Here is a 17,334-nt window from a genome sequence, read left to right on the forward strand (position 1 = left end):
ACCTCTACTCTGTTGATATGTATGGTGTGATAACTAAGTAATTACAAAAGCCAATGATAATACGTGCTTAGTTGACAAGATAATCATTGATGCACCAAACTTATCTAAGTTCGATCTAAATGTAGATTTTTATTCCAATTTGATTGTGGACAATAAAATAGGCCCTAAATGTAATTGCTGCTGATTGATCTGTTTTGGATGAGAGGAACTACTGGATAAGCCCGTAAGCTGTGTAAGTATGATTGTTTGATTTCCATCATGATTGTAATAAGATGTGATTATATTACATACATGTAGGGCTACATTGTGCAATCAATCTTTCTTATTTCCATGAAATGTTCTCCTTTAAATCTTGCATCATGTATCATTCCGCCTGTCTTCTGACCGCATTTTGTGCAATGTTGGATGAGTTCGACTCTCATGAAGTTCCAAATTTAAATTAAGAACTTTCATTGGTGGCAACAGCATAAAATGAGGGTCAATATCTCACTCTCTACCTCTTGTTTCTTTTATTTCATATTTAGTGTACATGTAACGATAATATAGTTGGATCATGCGTTAATTTAGATAGTTGTAAAGAGGTTGTTTTATTAAGCAAATACATTTTAATGCCAATATGAACTTTATATGGCATTGGATGGGTGAGGAGGTGCCATGGCCGCATTAGTTTAGTCTGCAGGCACAGACCGAATGAAACTTGTTCTTAGTGTGGCTCCACGTAAGGACTAGCACATACAAAACTTGCTGTCTGAGCGAGAGGGCTTTCAGTACACAAGGCATGAGTAGGACGACAAGAACACACCTGTTGAAACGTCAAGATTGGGTGGTCCTTTTCAGGACCAATATTTGCCCAAGAAAGATACATGATGACCATGAAACCTACTACACTATCTCAGATGTTTTTTGCTACACTATTCTTTTTCGCCATGGAAACTTCCAGAAGAACATCTGAGATGGTATAGAGATTGAAGATTTTTGGTCTAGAAAATGTGCAAAGTATTGGCAGTGCAGAAATGAAAGTATTATTTAAAAAAAAGGAAGCTACATGCAAACCAAGTGGATTACTAAACTCATTTGTCCATGTACTGACACCATGAAAGCATTTAGGGTTATCATAGACTATTAGACTTGGTGGTCAATGATGTTCGAATATGCCTCGTGAGAATTGAACTCACCCAGTACACAACAAAGAGTTTGTAGCCAAATTGGTACTAGGCTAGACAGGAATAACTATTTCCTAGGATTTATTTAACAATTTCTGACACTTTACTAAGTGAGAGAAGCCAACACAGTTCAGCAAAACAACCAAATACAGATACTAAAGCTTTTGGTCTAGTACTGTACTAGGCCTACTTGGGTATTTCACTTTCCTTCGGAATAGTTTTACATCACGGTGGCAACTATAAAATAAAGCATGTTGATCTCGAGAGCAACGAGGTACATGTATGTAAGGCATTGAAATGGTATAAAATCCAAAGAACACCATGGTATGTTTTTACAGGGCATAAAGGGTAGAAATATTAAGAACGCTATGAAAAATTCTGTAGCGATAGGAATATAAGGGGAAACTAGCACTAGCCTTATTCTGGTGACAACTGACAAGACCACTTATCCAATGTAAAATTTTATATAAGTAACCTAACGTTATCCTGTAAACCTTGTGCTGTGTGGTGATTGAAATGAATAAATATTTACTTTCTTTTTTTATGTTCTTTTGATCTAAACTGGATAAAGCACTTCACTATTTGGTACAGTCCTGGTTGTAAATTCATTTTATGCATTGGCCCCAAGCCCCCAAAATGAATTGAATTCTTGAAATTAATTTTGTTCTTATTAAAAATAAGGTTAGTAGAATTGAATATCTGCATTCTGCACAGCACTTATCTCTCTTTCCATCAATTAATAGGCAATATATTTTTCATCTTCAAAATCTACATTCACAAGCTTGATTCAAATTGTCATAGTTGATTTTAATATTAAATGAACATAATTCCCAATTAAGGATACCAATAATCTTTCTTATAACATGTTTGCATACATTTTTTGCTTGTACATTTGGCATTTTGTCATGTTTATTTCAACTCACTGCATGTAGATCTAGATCTAATGTTAGATCTATTTGGTATTATTAATAGATCTAGTTACATTTTTTGCTGTACTTTTGTTAATAGGGCCACATGGAAAACCACCAAGTTGATGATATGTGCCGCCCTGTGGCCTATTTAAACATGTTAAATATCAGAAATAAAATAAAAAATAAATAAATTAAGGGCCCACTCAGTCAAACTCAAACTAAAGACAAGCACAAAGATATGCTCAAATCATTCATGTTTTTGAGTGCTCTGGTAAAAAAAATCAAATTCAGCTAAATTTACAACGGCGCAAAATCTACAATAAGAATTTAGGACATGAAACTAGTATTTATGGTAGTCTGCAGGCACAGACCCTCATTGGAACTTTGATCAACAAGTGTGCCTCCACGCAAAGACTAGCACATACAAAACTTGCTGCGCGAGAGAGCCTTCAGTACACAAGGCATGAGTAGGCTCCACATTCAGACCCTTAACTCGAGTGAAGGGTTTGCCCAGCAGACTATATTTATGGCACCACATGACATTCCGGTACATACTCACCTCTCGCTCTCCAAACGACCCGTGGGGGGGCAGCAGAACCTTACATCCAGCCCGACAGTTCCGGGGAAAATTAGTGCAGCGTCCCGCTCGCTACCAGCAGCAGTGAGCATTTGCGGCTTGCGACGAACTCGGTTGCCATTTTTCAAATCAACGATATTTCACGGATTTTGTTATAAGATTGTACAAATTTGATAAATTTAGGTGGTCGCTAATATATTGATATGGATGTGCAGTGTAAAAATGAATTTCTAACGTCGATTTCCGATATAATTATAAAAAATGATTCAAAATTTTGCACGCATTTCCAATGGTAGCAGTCGACAAAAAGGCCCGGTTGGAACTATTCGAGATCCTTCAAATTTGACCTTTGACCCCTGTTGTCGCAACCTTGTTTATATAGGGCCTTGTCGATATCCGATGATTTCCGCCAGGCTAAGCGAGAGGGATTCCACCCTCCCCTGTACAGCTCTTCGATTTTGCTATTAATTGCACTGTGTGTGAGATATAGATTCACCGAGGAAAGGCGTTCAAATTCAAATTCAAAATTCAAAATTCATTTATTTCACTTCCATCAAACAAAAACAAATTGTATACCATATATAAAACATAAATATTTGTATCCGTTGCAAACAAAATTAATTATACATATGTAGTGAAAAAAAAACACTTAGTCGATTTGGGCAACACATTGTAGGTTTTAAATATATATACTATTTTTCAATAGAAATTAAATTAAGATGGAAATGGAGGGACCCACTAAAAAGCAATGCTTGTACAATGTGGGCCCCTCAAGAAATAGATAACACAACAAATAACAAAATAACAAAGTATAAATACAGATAATCAAATGAGAAAAGAATGAATAAATGAGAGGGAAATACTCACAAAATAAATACAAAGTAATAAAAAATATACAGTTTGGTGAAGGACAAAACAACCCGTCCTAAAAATATCTACCCTTCCCACCCCCCCCCCCCCCCAGAAAAACTTGAGAAGAAAAAAAAAGGGGGAGAATGCGTTGTGGAATAATCAAATCTTATGAGTATTTTGTTTAAACATCATTTGTTAGATTGAACAGTTAGTACTCGTGCTTGTGTTTCCTTTCATGGATGTGGGTGTTAGTTTATTGGTTTTAATAATGTGTCTTCCCAGGACCAAAATCCAGTTAAAACCAATTAGGCAAAACCAATTGAAACCAGTTGGCCAACTGGTTTCAATAGGGAAATTGGAACAACTGGTTCCAATTGAAAACCAGTTGCCAATTGGTTCCAGTTAAAACCAATTGGGCAACTGGAACCAGTTGGCAATCGGTGTCAATTGGTGCAGTTGTTCCAATTTCCCTATTAAAACCAATTGAATCCAATTGGAGGCAAGTTCAGGCAACTGGTTTCAATTGGTTCCAGTTGAAACCAATTGGAGGCAACTGGTTTCAACTGGAACCAGTTGAAACCAATTGGTTTCCAACTGGATCCAATTGGAACTAAATGAAATGAACTTAATTAGTTACAAATTAATTAGCAGTTGCACTAACTATTGCTCATTTGCCAACACAGAAGCAGTATTATATGTCTATTAATACCAATGTAAAGGGCATTGATAAAATACAGGTTGGTTGGTTGGTGTTGGAGTTAAGTTGGCGCTCTTCAATCTGGTAGATTATCTGCGCCAGGTCGTTTCCGAGTTAGTTGCTTTTAAATTCCCGCATCAATGTCCTCGGCGTTAGACTAGTCTGACCTGTCATATAGCGAGGTGCAATATAATTATGATTAGTTACCACCACCATTAAATTGTGCGTTTTTGTACTTCATAGTATGCAAACTGATATAAGAAGCTAGGTCGAAGCTCAATTTTAGTAGTCTACGGAATTATCACTAATCATCAGAACAAAAGGATGAGAGAGAGAGAAAGAGATGGAGAGAGATCAGTGGAATATTCTTATTCGAATCTCTTTGTTTTTTTCACGTAATTCAGGATGACTTTATAATCTGCATTTCTTCCCAATAATGTTGCCAGATCTGATATTGGCTTGTTTAATTTCAGGCTTCTTTGCATAATTCTTCTTTCTCTTTCATATTTCTTACATTGTAGTAAAAAATGTTCTATTGTCTCAGGAACCTGACAATGGGAACATAGACCATTTTCATGTTGATTAAATTTATACAGATAATAATTCAATTTACATTTTCCGAGTCTTAAACGGTGTATCATAGTCTCTTCAAACCGAATGAGACCTTGATAACTAATTGTATCTGCCACGTTGGGTTGGATGCTAAATAAATGTCTTCCTTTAGATGAGGATACCCATTGAGCCTGCCAGATTTCTTTATAAATCAAAGACATGTGGGTTTTCCATTCCTCTTTGATATATGGAATGTTTAATTCAACTTGTTCTTTTGATGTTCCTTTTTTTGCTAAAAGGTCTGCCACATCGTTCCCGTGAATACCACAATGGGATGGTATCCATTCAAAATTGACATAAATATCTGATAATTGTAAAACTTTGATTTTATACAAGATATCAACAATAAGATTGTTTTGTATACGATTGCTTTCAAGTGCTTGAAGAGCAGACAACGAATCTGTAAAAATTACCACGGACATACCTCTGTTATCTCCTAGCCAATCAAGTGCCATTACTATTGCTGTTAATTCGGCTCTCATTATACTTACAGAATTTAATCTATAGAATCTTTTAATATCCAGTTCTGGTATATAAAAAGCAGAGCCGGTTCTCTTGTCTTCTTGTTTTGATCCATCAGTGTAGATATTTAAGTAACCTTTCCATCTTGTATGTATCCTTTCTGAGACACAGTTTTTCATATCTTGTACTAAGTTACGTTGTTTATTGATAATCTTATGGATATAGTAAGATATACTAGGTATTTCATATGACCAAAAAGGTTCTCGTAATATTCTTTGGCTTAGTTGTTCAATTTGGATCTCTTCATTTGGCTTACATGCTCTGACTACAAAGGGTCCACGACCTGATTTCCAAGTAAATTTATCAGTATACCAGGAAGGTTCAATAATTTCTAAAGTAGGATGATGACTATCTCTGTTTGTTAAAAGATAAAACATGTATTTGTCAACAGACAGTTCTCTTCTTAGTTGTAAAGGTCTTTCACCACATTCTACCTGTAGTGCTTCAAGGGCAGGGTTATATATTGCACCAGTTATTATTTTCAGTGACTGATATTGGATTGAATCTAATTCTTGTTTTAGCGAAAGGCTAGCCGAGTCGTATAACTCACATCCGTAGTCTAATATGGATCTAATAAGACCTTTGTATATTATATAAAGAATCGTTTTATTATTTCCCCAACTTGTTCCTGCTATACACCGTAACAAATTGATTCTTTTTTAACATCTGAGTTTTATATAATCGATGTGCTTTTTCCAGGTGAGTTTCACATCAAACCAAATACCCAGAAACTTATATTCTTTGTATTGTGGTATAGAGTTATCTTTAACCTTAATATTTACCTCTATATGCTGCCTATTGGTAAAAATCATAACAGCAGACTTTTGAGGAGAAATAATCATACTCCAGGTTGAGCACCACTGTTCAATTTCTTTTATAGCTTTCTGCATTTTCTTTTGTAAAAAGTCAAGATTTCTGCCTGAGCACCATACGGCAATATCATCGGCATACATAGAGATTTTAACAGATTTTTCTATCAGTTTTAGATCATTCAACATTAAATTGAACAAAATTGGACTAATAACACTACCTTGGGGCGTTCCATTTTCCAGAACAAATTGTGAAGATAACTGGCCATTAATTTTTACCTTGCAATATCGATCTTGTAAAAATGAATTAATCCACTGTAACATTTTTCCTTTTATACCAGCTTGATGACATTTAAATACTATTCCCTTTCTCCATAAAAGGTCGTATGCCTTTTCAAGGTCAATGAAAATAACTAGGACATACTCCTTGTTAGCTAATCCTTTCTGTATGTCCGTTTCTAATCTAAGGAGTTGATCTAAAGAACTTCTATTTTTTCTAAATCCTGCCTGTGTTGGTGTCAGGATACTGCATCGCTCCATGAACCATACAAGTCTATTTTTAACCATTCTTTCCATCAGTTTGGAGAAAGTTGATGTCAAGGAAATAGGTCGATATGAAGAAGGGTTTGTTGGGTCTTTACCTGGTTTAAGTACAGGGATCTGGGTAGAATAATGCCAATCTGAGGGTAGAATAATGAGGAATTCCAAATATTGTTTACTAAAACTAATAATGTATGAACTGAAGAGCTATTTTCGGTAGGTGTTGTATCATAATTGATTTGATTCCATCTGTTCCTGCTGCAGAATTTTTCATTTCTTTAACAGCGCTTGTTAATTCATCATATGTAAATTCATCATCAAGAGGTGATTCAGAGGAGCAGCTTTCTTTGATCGTATTTTGTATTAAATTTTCAAATGAATTTCTTCTAATAATCTCGTCATTGTCTAATCGATTGTCTATCGTTTTAAAAGCCTTAGCAACCAATTCTGCCTTTTCTTTACAGACTTTCATATGTATATATTATATGGAAGATCTTCAAATATATGTAGTTTTTTTTTTAATGTAATTTGGTAACAGTTAGTGGTGTACTTATTATCCTTTAATCTGTTTTAATTATAATCTATAGCATTTATGAACATGGTTTTCACTGCTAAGTATTCTAAATACTTATCTTTAAAAAGTGTGGCACTTGAAATTGAAAAGAATTAAATAGATACATTGTTAATGATGATGGATCTCATAAAACATTAATCTGTGCACACTAGCAGATAATATGCAAATTAACTGGTTTCAATTGGATCCAGTTGGGTAACTGGAAAATTTCCAATTGGAAACCAATTGGAAATCATTTCCAGTTACCCAACTGGTTCCAGTTTTATTTCCAGTTACCCAACTGGTTCCAATTAGAATTCATTTCCAGTTACCCATCTTTCCAGTTAGAAGTCATCTCCAGTTACCCAATTGGTACCAGTTAGGATTTCCAGTTACACAACTGCATGGTTCAAGTTAGGATTTCGAGTTACCCAACTGGTTCCAGTTAGAAATCATTTCCAGTTGGAAGTCATTTCCAGTTACCCAACTGGTTCCAGTTAGGATTTCCAGTTGCCCAACTGGTTCCAGTTGGGATTTCCAGTTACTCAACTGGTTCCAGTTAGAAATCATTTCCAATTGGAAGTCATTTCCAGTTACCCAACTGGTTCCAGTTTTATTTCAAGTTACCCAACTGGTTCCAATTAGAATTCATTTCCAGTTACCCATCTTTCCAGTTAGAAGTCATCTCCAGTTACCCAATTGGTACCAGTTAGGATTTCCAGTTACACAACTGCATGGTTCAAGTTAGGATTTCCAGTTGCCCAACTGGTTCCAGTTGGGATTTCCAGTTACTCAACTGGTTCCAGTTAGAAATCATTTCCAATAGAAAGTCATTTCCAGTTACCCAACTGGTTCCAGTTAGGATTTCCAGTTGCCCAACTGGTTTCAATTGGTTTCAACTGGAAATTGTTAAATTCCAGTTAAAACCAATTGAAACCAGTTAAAACCAATTGAAACCAGTTGGAAATCCAACTGGTTTCAATTGGATTTTGGTCCTGGGTTTCAAAAGCATTTATAAGCGCTCCTTACTCCATATCTTCGGTTTAGAATAGAAACAGAAGTAGAAAGAAAATTGTATCTATATGGAATTCCCAATAGAATCTCCAGATATAAATGTTTTGTTGTCTTTTTTTTTTTAATTCTCTTTTTTTTTTCCCCTCCCTATTTACATATATATACATTATAATGCGACATGCTACTACAAAATCGCCTAAAAATAAGCCTGAATATATACACACAACAACAAAATAGTAACCAGCCTCATATATAGGTATTCACATGTATTAGTACATGCACATATATGTATGTTTATATATTCTCTACAGTTGGTTATATTTTCCGCTGCCTTTTATAAAGGCTAAAATGGCCGGAAATTTTTCTTCTTTGGCGAATAATGTCTTTAGGTTCGGATTCGTAACTTTCATTTTGCGATAAAGTCGATCCCTTTGTCTGGCATATAAAGGACAAAATAACATGAAATGCTCAATGGTTTCATGTGTTTGACAATTATTACAAAGTCCTTTATCGTGTTTTTTCATTATATAATTATAATAATTTAATCTGCATTTACCAAGACGGTTCATTGACCTCGTTATAAAGCTAGCTCACTTTTTAGCTTTCTTCAGATTTTTTAGGGTCGAGTACCGGTCGAGTATAGGGGTCGAGGGGCGAATACTTTAAATTAATAAAAATAAATCAAAATAATAATCATAACAATACTAGTAATAATAATTATGATGATGATAATGTCTGATGATGATGATGATGATTATGATGATAAATAATAACGACAATAACAATAATAATGATAATAATAATAATAATATAAATATGATATTAATAATAATAATAATAATAATAACAATGATAATAATATAATAATAATGATGACAATAATAAGAATAATGATAATAATAATAACGACAATAATTAATAATATTAGCAATGATATAAATGATGATAATTAAGCCGGGATGATAACAATACTACAATACTAAATATTTAACGAATAAAAAAAGTCTCCCACCTCGAAAACTTCATACAATACAATAAATTGTCTTTGGCAAAAGTTGGATCTGCGTCATCCCATATATGCCAATCCCCGCTCCCCAAGTCCCACTCCTCAAAAACTTTTACTAGTAACGTTTAAACTATAAACATCATGCATGCTTATATCGACTCAGAACGATGTTACAATTTCGTAATTTGATCTTTGAAAAATAAGAGTGGCAAGACATATGATGACCCCCAAGACAAGATATGCTTCGAGACTTCATATATAGCTTCACGGCGTCCCATTAAAATGTTTTTTGAAAAAAATAAAAAATAAATAAAATAAAACCCTATATATACAGCAGATTTTTCAGTCTAGAGCAAGAGGCCTAGCTGTGCATGGCGTAATGAGCCAAAAAAAATTGTAAATAAAAGTATTTCGATGTAGCTGGTGGACCCCGCTTGCATTGTAGAGAGCAGTGGCTGATCCAGGAAGTGGCACATCCGGCCCCTAGCTGCCCCCCCCCCCTTGAGAGCCATTAAAAATATTTCATGGGGGCTTCAGCCCCTCCCCCCCCACTTTTTTTCCAAAAACCATGTACAAAAACGTAAAAATTACCATATGGTTGTGATTTTTTTCATGGTCAGTCCCCCCCCCCCCCACTTTGAAAACTGTTCCGGCCCCTGCATACGCAAGTGAGGACCTTTTTTCTATATCTTTATTTCTTTCTTTCTATTTTTTTGCTCGTCAAATTTTTCCTAATATATACGTCACCATTAATTGAGAATGAAGAATTTTTTTTTTGGGGGGGGGGGGGGGAGAGAGGCTTAATTGCAAATTTTTCTGTACAAAAATCCCCCTCCCTGGAAAATTCTGGATCCGCCCACCCTGCTTGGAGAGATATACAATATATTATTGCTTAAATGTTTCCTTTTGTATCAGTATAAAGATTGATTCTAAAAGGAGCTGCATGAATCAATGGCATATGATTATTATTTTTTTCTTAAAGTATATCTTTTTTTCCAATTTACCACTTTCCTTTATCCACTTTTGTTATATTATATAATTATCTGATAGTGCTAGATCAGACTAGTCGTTTTGTTTATAATTTATCATTTATTTGTATTAATGATTACAAATATTTGATATAAATGCGTGGAAGTAAAATGGAATTTGAAATTGAATTTGAATTTAATCTTAATTTTTGAGAATATTTCACAATATCAAGTTCTATGGATTTAGCACCATTTAGAATTGAAAGTAATTCTTCACGTGAAACAAAATCTTTATTAAATTTGCAGGTTAAAAAATATGAGGGATTTTTATGAAGATGATGATTTTCGGTGGTTTATTCCAAAAGGAAATAAATCCAAAAATATTCATGCAAAAGTAGAACTCTTAGTAGTATCAAACGATTGCACTGATAAGACAGGTAGCCACAAAATTGACAAAAAGTGTGCTTAAAAATCTTAACGTATGATTTTAGGTACTTAAAGGACAAGTCCACCCCAACAAAAAGTTGATTTGAAAAAAGGAAAAAAAATCCAACAAGCAAAACACTGAAAATTTCATAAAAATCGAATGTAAAATAAGAAAATTATGACATTTTAAAGTTTCACTTAATTTCACAAAACAGTAACCTGCACGGTGGCCCGACAATTGCTCCGCCGACATCTGCTCCGCCGACAATTGCTACGCAAAATACGACAACTGCTCCGCCGACAATTGCTCCGGACAGTTGCTCCGCCGATAATTGCTCCGTCGACACTTGCTCCGCCGATATCTGCTCCGCCGACATCTGCTCCGCCGATATTTGCTCCCACCGATATTTGCTCCGCCGACATTTGCTCCGTCGACATCTGCTCCGCCGAAAATTGCTCCGCCGACAATTGCTCCGCCGATAATTGCTCCGCCGACTTCTGCTCCGATTATACGACAATTGCTCCGCGATAATTGCTCCGCCGATAATTGCTCCGTCGACATCTGCTCCGCCGACAATTGCTCCGCCGATATTTGCTCCGCCGACATCTGCTCCGATTATACGACAATTGCATGAACATCTTATTTCTCCAAGTTGGTCTATGTTTGAAATGATAAGAAATTCATCCTGATACAAATTGTTTTGTTGGTTTTTTTTTCTTGTTATTCGTAAATGTTTTATTTATTTTATTCTCCCCCTATCATCACAGCTTTCTGCTTAAAAAAACACAAAACAAATCGTTCTCCCTGCCGCTGCCACTTGACAAATTGTAAAGGAGAAGGGGAATGACACACTCCACTCCCCATTGAAATTGTGAATCTGGATTTTTGTTCATATATTTTTATCATTGGTTTCACTCCGGTCTTGAGCGTGGAGAGAAATTGGGGGGGGGGGGGATGCTGGACACAATATCTCTTCTGCTTTCCAGCATCTTATACACCATACATTCGCACGGGCTCTCTCTCTTTCTCGTTTTGTTCTTTCACGACGTTTATTTTCATTGATGACCGCTTGATTTATTGTATATTTAGCAGCATTATAATTATTAATATTTTTATCAATAATTTTTATTTACATCTTGGGCCTTATCTACCCTTGCACCTTTTTTCTTTCAATTTGTTCCAAACGAAAGTATGATCATCACTGGCGTACAGATGGGAGAGGGGCGTGCTAGGGGTCACGGACCCCCCCCCCCCCCCATTCTCCCTACCAATGAAAAAATAAATAAAGGAAAGGAAAATAAATGTAATCCTTGTCTGGCCCCCTCCAATTGTTGTTGTTGGCTCATTACGCTACTGGTGAGTTACTATAAAACTAGACTTCGGTTGTATTTTTGTTCTATTCTGTGCAATAGCGACAATATAAATATGTTTTAATAAATGAATATATGTATCTCTCTCACTACGTCTAAACAAATAATGTTATTTTTAAAAGACAATAATATATATACCAGTAATAATATAGTTACAAATTCATGAAACCCGATACGCATTAAACTGAATTTATAATGCGAGCACAAAGCGCGAGCTGTTATTGACCTGGAAAATTGTAAACAATGAAGCATATCTCGGGGGGGGGGGGGGATATCTCATAGTGAGAGCGCATTGCGCTAATTGAATATTTTTGATATATTTCAGAAAAGGGACATTTTGTGATCGTGAACTTGAGACATACAGTATTTAAGGAGTGGACCAAGCTTTCGCCACTAGGGTTGGGGGGCCGGGTGGAAAAAACATTTTCATCCACATTTTCGCCGATCAGCCGCTAAAAGCGGATTTTTTTTTTTTTAAGGGTTAAAAGACTAAAGTTTAAAGTGGAACCGTCGTGATGTGGTGTAGCGGTTCTGACTCTTGGCTTGTACTTAAACGGTCGTGTTTTCGAATCCCACCTTGGTGTAGCATCCTTTGGCAAGTCGTTAATCCACACTTTGCCATTCTCAACCCAGGTGCTAAATTGTAAGATGTGAAAGTCATTGGCCCGTATTCTGAAGTCGGGTTTAACTTAAACTCAGGTTTAAAGTTGTGGTTTAAGTATGGATAGCCAATTGTCACATAAATCACTAACAGCAAAGATATCATATTTCAGCTCATTTGGCTCTCAAATCATTCATAATTGTCTAGGAAGTATACATAGAGGATTGTCTTCATTATCGATAAATCAGGAAAGAGCACAATAAACATAAGAAGCATACAACTTAATAAAAATTTTGCCACTTTTGGCTTCCCATAATTTTAGCACAGAGTTAGACCATGGTCTAAGTTAAACCTGACTTCAGAATACGGGCCATTGTAGCTTGTCCTGCATTATGTGCGCCTAATCGGTGACAGGCTGGATTACTCCCAAGGGAGTGGAGGATGTGCATACGTTGTGTGCGGGAATAGCTGATTAAAATGATGACCGGGGTGATAAATATGTAAGCGCTTAGATACATACCATGTCTTAAGCGCATTATATAGATAACCAGATGATTGTTATTATTATTATTATTATCATTATAATCATTATTAGTATTATTATTACTATTTTCATTATTATTATTAATATTATTATCATTGTTATTAGTAGTAGTTGTATTATTTGTATTATATTTCATTCTCCTTCCTTTCATTTTTTTAATATTTCAAAATATTTTGATATCCGTTCCAGAAATTAATCAAAAGGATACGAATCTCGCCAATTAAATTATGGAGGAGCTAAGCTGAAACTTTTTTTTTCATAGGTTATGAAAACGGAATATAAAAAAAAAAACACACACAATCATGTTCCGTATCTTACTAAATAGCGCGATATGCAAGCTGGGATTATTTATAGGCCTACTGGTCTGACGCTCACAGTGGCATAATGAGCCAAAAATGGCTGATGGAACAATAGTTCTAAAAAGATGCGAGCGAGCGAAGCGAGCGAGCAAATTTTTTGACATTTTTAATACAGAAATCGATTAAAAAAAAAGAAAAGAGTTTGACTTAATATTCAGAAAATAATATACCATTTCACCCTTTCCGTTTCACTTTCTTTCTTGTTCATTTTCTTCTTAGGCGGCCATATACAGATGAAGGTATATCATTTATAGAAGAAAATCTTGTTTGATTGATTTATTTTATTTTGAAACTACGTGTAACATTATATATCCCCCATCAACAACAAATTGTTACTTACATTATAACATCAGAATGAATATAATTCGACTATTGGCGGACCATATGGATTTTATTTTTTAATTAAAAAAAAATTAAGTATCCTTTTTCTATCAGTGAAGAAAACAATCATGATCAACATAAAACAAAAAAGCAACTCACTATTATATATTATCATAAATGACATGTTTCATAAAAATGAGAGCATTCATAAATACCCAACTATATAGGCAATCAGATGAGTTCCATTTACCGCTTTTCAGGACGTTCAAAGCCAAAAATACTTTCATTTATGAAGGCCCAAAATTTTGGAATTCCCTTCATAACGACTTAAAGAATTCCCCCTCTCTGTACACTTTTAGAAAGAAAGTTAAAATCTTTCTTACTGAAATCCTATAATCACGTCTAAAAAATACATCATCACAGATTTTTATCTTTAATCACCGTTCCTTTTCACTCATGCGCTACGTTGCTTCTGTTTGTCTACACTCCTCTCCCTGTAGTTCATTATGCAGTTCTCACATTCATTCCCCACCCCCCTTCCTCTCTCTTTCTCTCTCTCTCTCATTCATCCGCTTTCTTTCTATACTGTTTCTCATTCCTGAGTTTTTTTTTTTTCGTATATTTTGGTTATTTAATATTTTCTTTTAATGTCTCCTGTTGGTAATCATGGTTTATATTTTGATTTGTATATATAAATTTATTTCTCGCTTGTCATATTTTGAGGAGCCCACAATATACAAGCTTTGCTTTTAAGTGGGATCCTCCATTTTCACAAATTATAAATCACAAATCCTTTACACATGATTACTTTGTATGTAACTTTCTTATAACATGTCTTTTTCAAGTTGATTTTATGACCTTGGTATATTTTTTTATGATGTTGACTTGTTATGATATTGCATTTATTTGATTTATATTTTGTTGAAAAATAAATAAATTAAATTAAATGTGGATGTAGAGACCAGAGCTGCACTGTGTATACGAGAGGATATGGAAACCAGATTGGAGGGGTGTGGCGAGAAGGTGACACGACATGTAGCGTTTCACAAGTTGGTATTTTCGTGAATATTAATTTTAATTACTGAATGTCTTGGTCATGTTTGTGAGGAACAAAATTTGCCGACAGTAAACATTTTGCGTGACTACAGTACAGGTTTTCGACAAAAAAGGTGGGGTACCGTTGAATTTCACCTGGAGCAAATTTCGCCAGAGCGATTTTGACGCTAAGAATGGGGTATATCTAAGTTTTTTGTACTGTTATAATAATTACATGAAAACGCGTATTTTTTTTTCATTCTAATCACCAGGCACGTAATAAAACTTACACAAATGCTCCCCCACCATGAATAAGAATTAATAATATCTATCCCTCCTTTGTGCTTACCCCTTTTTTTTCTATTTCTTTCTATATGCATGTATCAGAATTCAGGAGCCGCGGAACCGTGGGGCTTCAGCCCCCCACTTTTTTCCAAAACCGTGTACAAAAACGTAAAAATTACCATATGATTGCGATTTTTAGCAGGGTCAGCCCCCCACTTTAGACTCATGCAGCCCCCCACTTTGAAAACTGTTCCGCGGCCCCTGTGTATGCCATATGTAATATATCATGCAAGCATTATCGGAGCAGTTTACGGCGGAGCCATTTTCGGCGGAGCAGATGTCGGCGGAGCAAATATTGACGGAGCAGATGTCGACGGAGCAGATATCGGCGGAGAAATTGTCGCGGAGCAATTTTCGGCGGAGCAGATGTCGGCGGAGCAAATATCGGCGGAGCAATTGTCGCGGAGCAATTGTCGTATAATCGGAGCAGATGTCGGCGGAGCAACTATCGGCGGAGCAATTGTCGGCGGAGCAATTTTCGGCGGAGCAGATGTCGACGGAGCAAATATCGGCGGAGCAAATATCGGCGGAGCAAATATCGGCGGAGCAAGTGTCGACGGAGCAAATATCGGCGGAGCAAGTGTCGACGGAGCAACTGTCGGCGGAGCAACTGTCCGGAGCAATTGTCGGCGGAGCAGTTGTCGTATTTTGCGTAGCAATTGTCGGCGGAGCAATTGTCATGGAACCATATGCACATCCTGGTCGGTATGCAAATTGGCAGACTGATGACGTCACCCACTCACTATTTCTTTTGTATTTTATTCTATGAAATATGAAATATTCTAATTTTCTCCTCCTTGTCAAGTGCAACAAAGTTTTATTTCTCCCTGAACATGTGGGATTACCATTATTTTAACAGTTTATGGTTAAGTTAAGTTGGTCCTTATATTGTCAAATCTGTAAAAATTGAAATATTGTATTATTCAAACAATAAAAAACAAATTAAAAAGTGAGTGATGGACATCATCGACTCTCTCATTTGCATATCGCTGAGTTGTGCATTTAACTGTTTTGTGAAAAATAAGCGAAACTTAACTTTCTTATTTTACATCCGATTTCGATGAAATTTGCAGCGTTAAGTTTGTTTGATTTTTCTCTATCGATTCAAATCAACAATTTTCTGGGGTGGTCTTGACCTTTAACGACCATGGTGCATGGATTTGCCTCCTTTTGGAATAAATCCTAAAGTTTAATTGTAATCAATTTTCGCAAGCTTCCACAAAAATAGTTTTAATGCGATATGGTACATTGATCCCAATGTTTAAAGTAGCATATTTTACTTTAAAATCAATTCTGTTAAATTTTGTTTAAAATGGAATCAGCTCCATTTGGAATCAAGCTTATCAAAAAAAAATCTGCTTGCGCTTCGATCACGCTCGCATTATTTGTTATTATAGTTTAGTGGGATACGCATATCATATTCTTTAATACAAAACGTGTTTAAAATATAATGTTCATGTCAGTATATATCCACAATGTTTGGTCACGCGTCGTACTCTTATCATTTGGTTTGTTAGGCACAGGCGTGAATCCAGGGGGGGGGGGGCACGTGCCCCCTTTTGAGAAGCAAAATTAACATTTGTAACGTAAAAATGCCATTAAAACAGAGGTGTGCCCCCTGTTTTGAAATTGAAGACTTTTTTTTCGGGAACGTAATAACCTTAATTTGTGGTTGATTTTTTTTTTTTTGCGTGTCAAAATTTTCCTCCGAAAAATTTGCCCCCCCCCCTTTTTGGATTATCCTGGATCCGCAGCTGGTTAGGCATCTTGTTTATGATGACAAATAGTGCTTAGAATATGTTGTTTCCTGGGAAGCGTTTCATCAACATTTACGTCCGACAAGTTGCCAGATCTGACAACTATCCTCGATTTTGATTGGCTGAGGAGCACAGTTCCTATGGTAACCGTGACTGTCGGATAAAACATATAGCAAGTCCTTTCATGAAACGCTCCCCAGGGAGCGTTTCATGAAAGGACTTGTCGGACGTTTCATCCCGACAAGTCCCATTATATCCGACAGTTACTATAGTAACAGTGCTTCTCAACCAATCAGAATCAAGGAAAGATGTGCAGATCTGATAACTTGTCGGACGAAAATAATGAGATAT

This window comes from Lytechinus pictus, chromosome 9, assembly GCF_037042905.1.
Source record: "Lytechinus pictus isolate F3 Inbred chromosome 9, Lp3.0, whole genome shotgun sequence".
Lineage (NCBI taxonomy): Eukaryota > Metazoa > Echinodermata > Echinoidea > Temnopleuroida > Toxopneustidae > Lytechinus > Lytechinus pictus.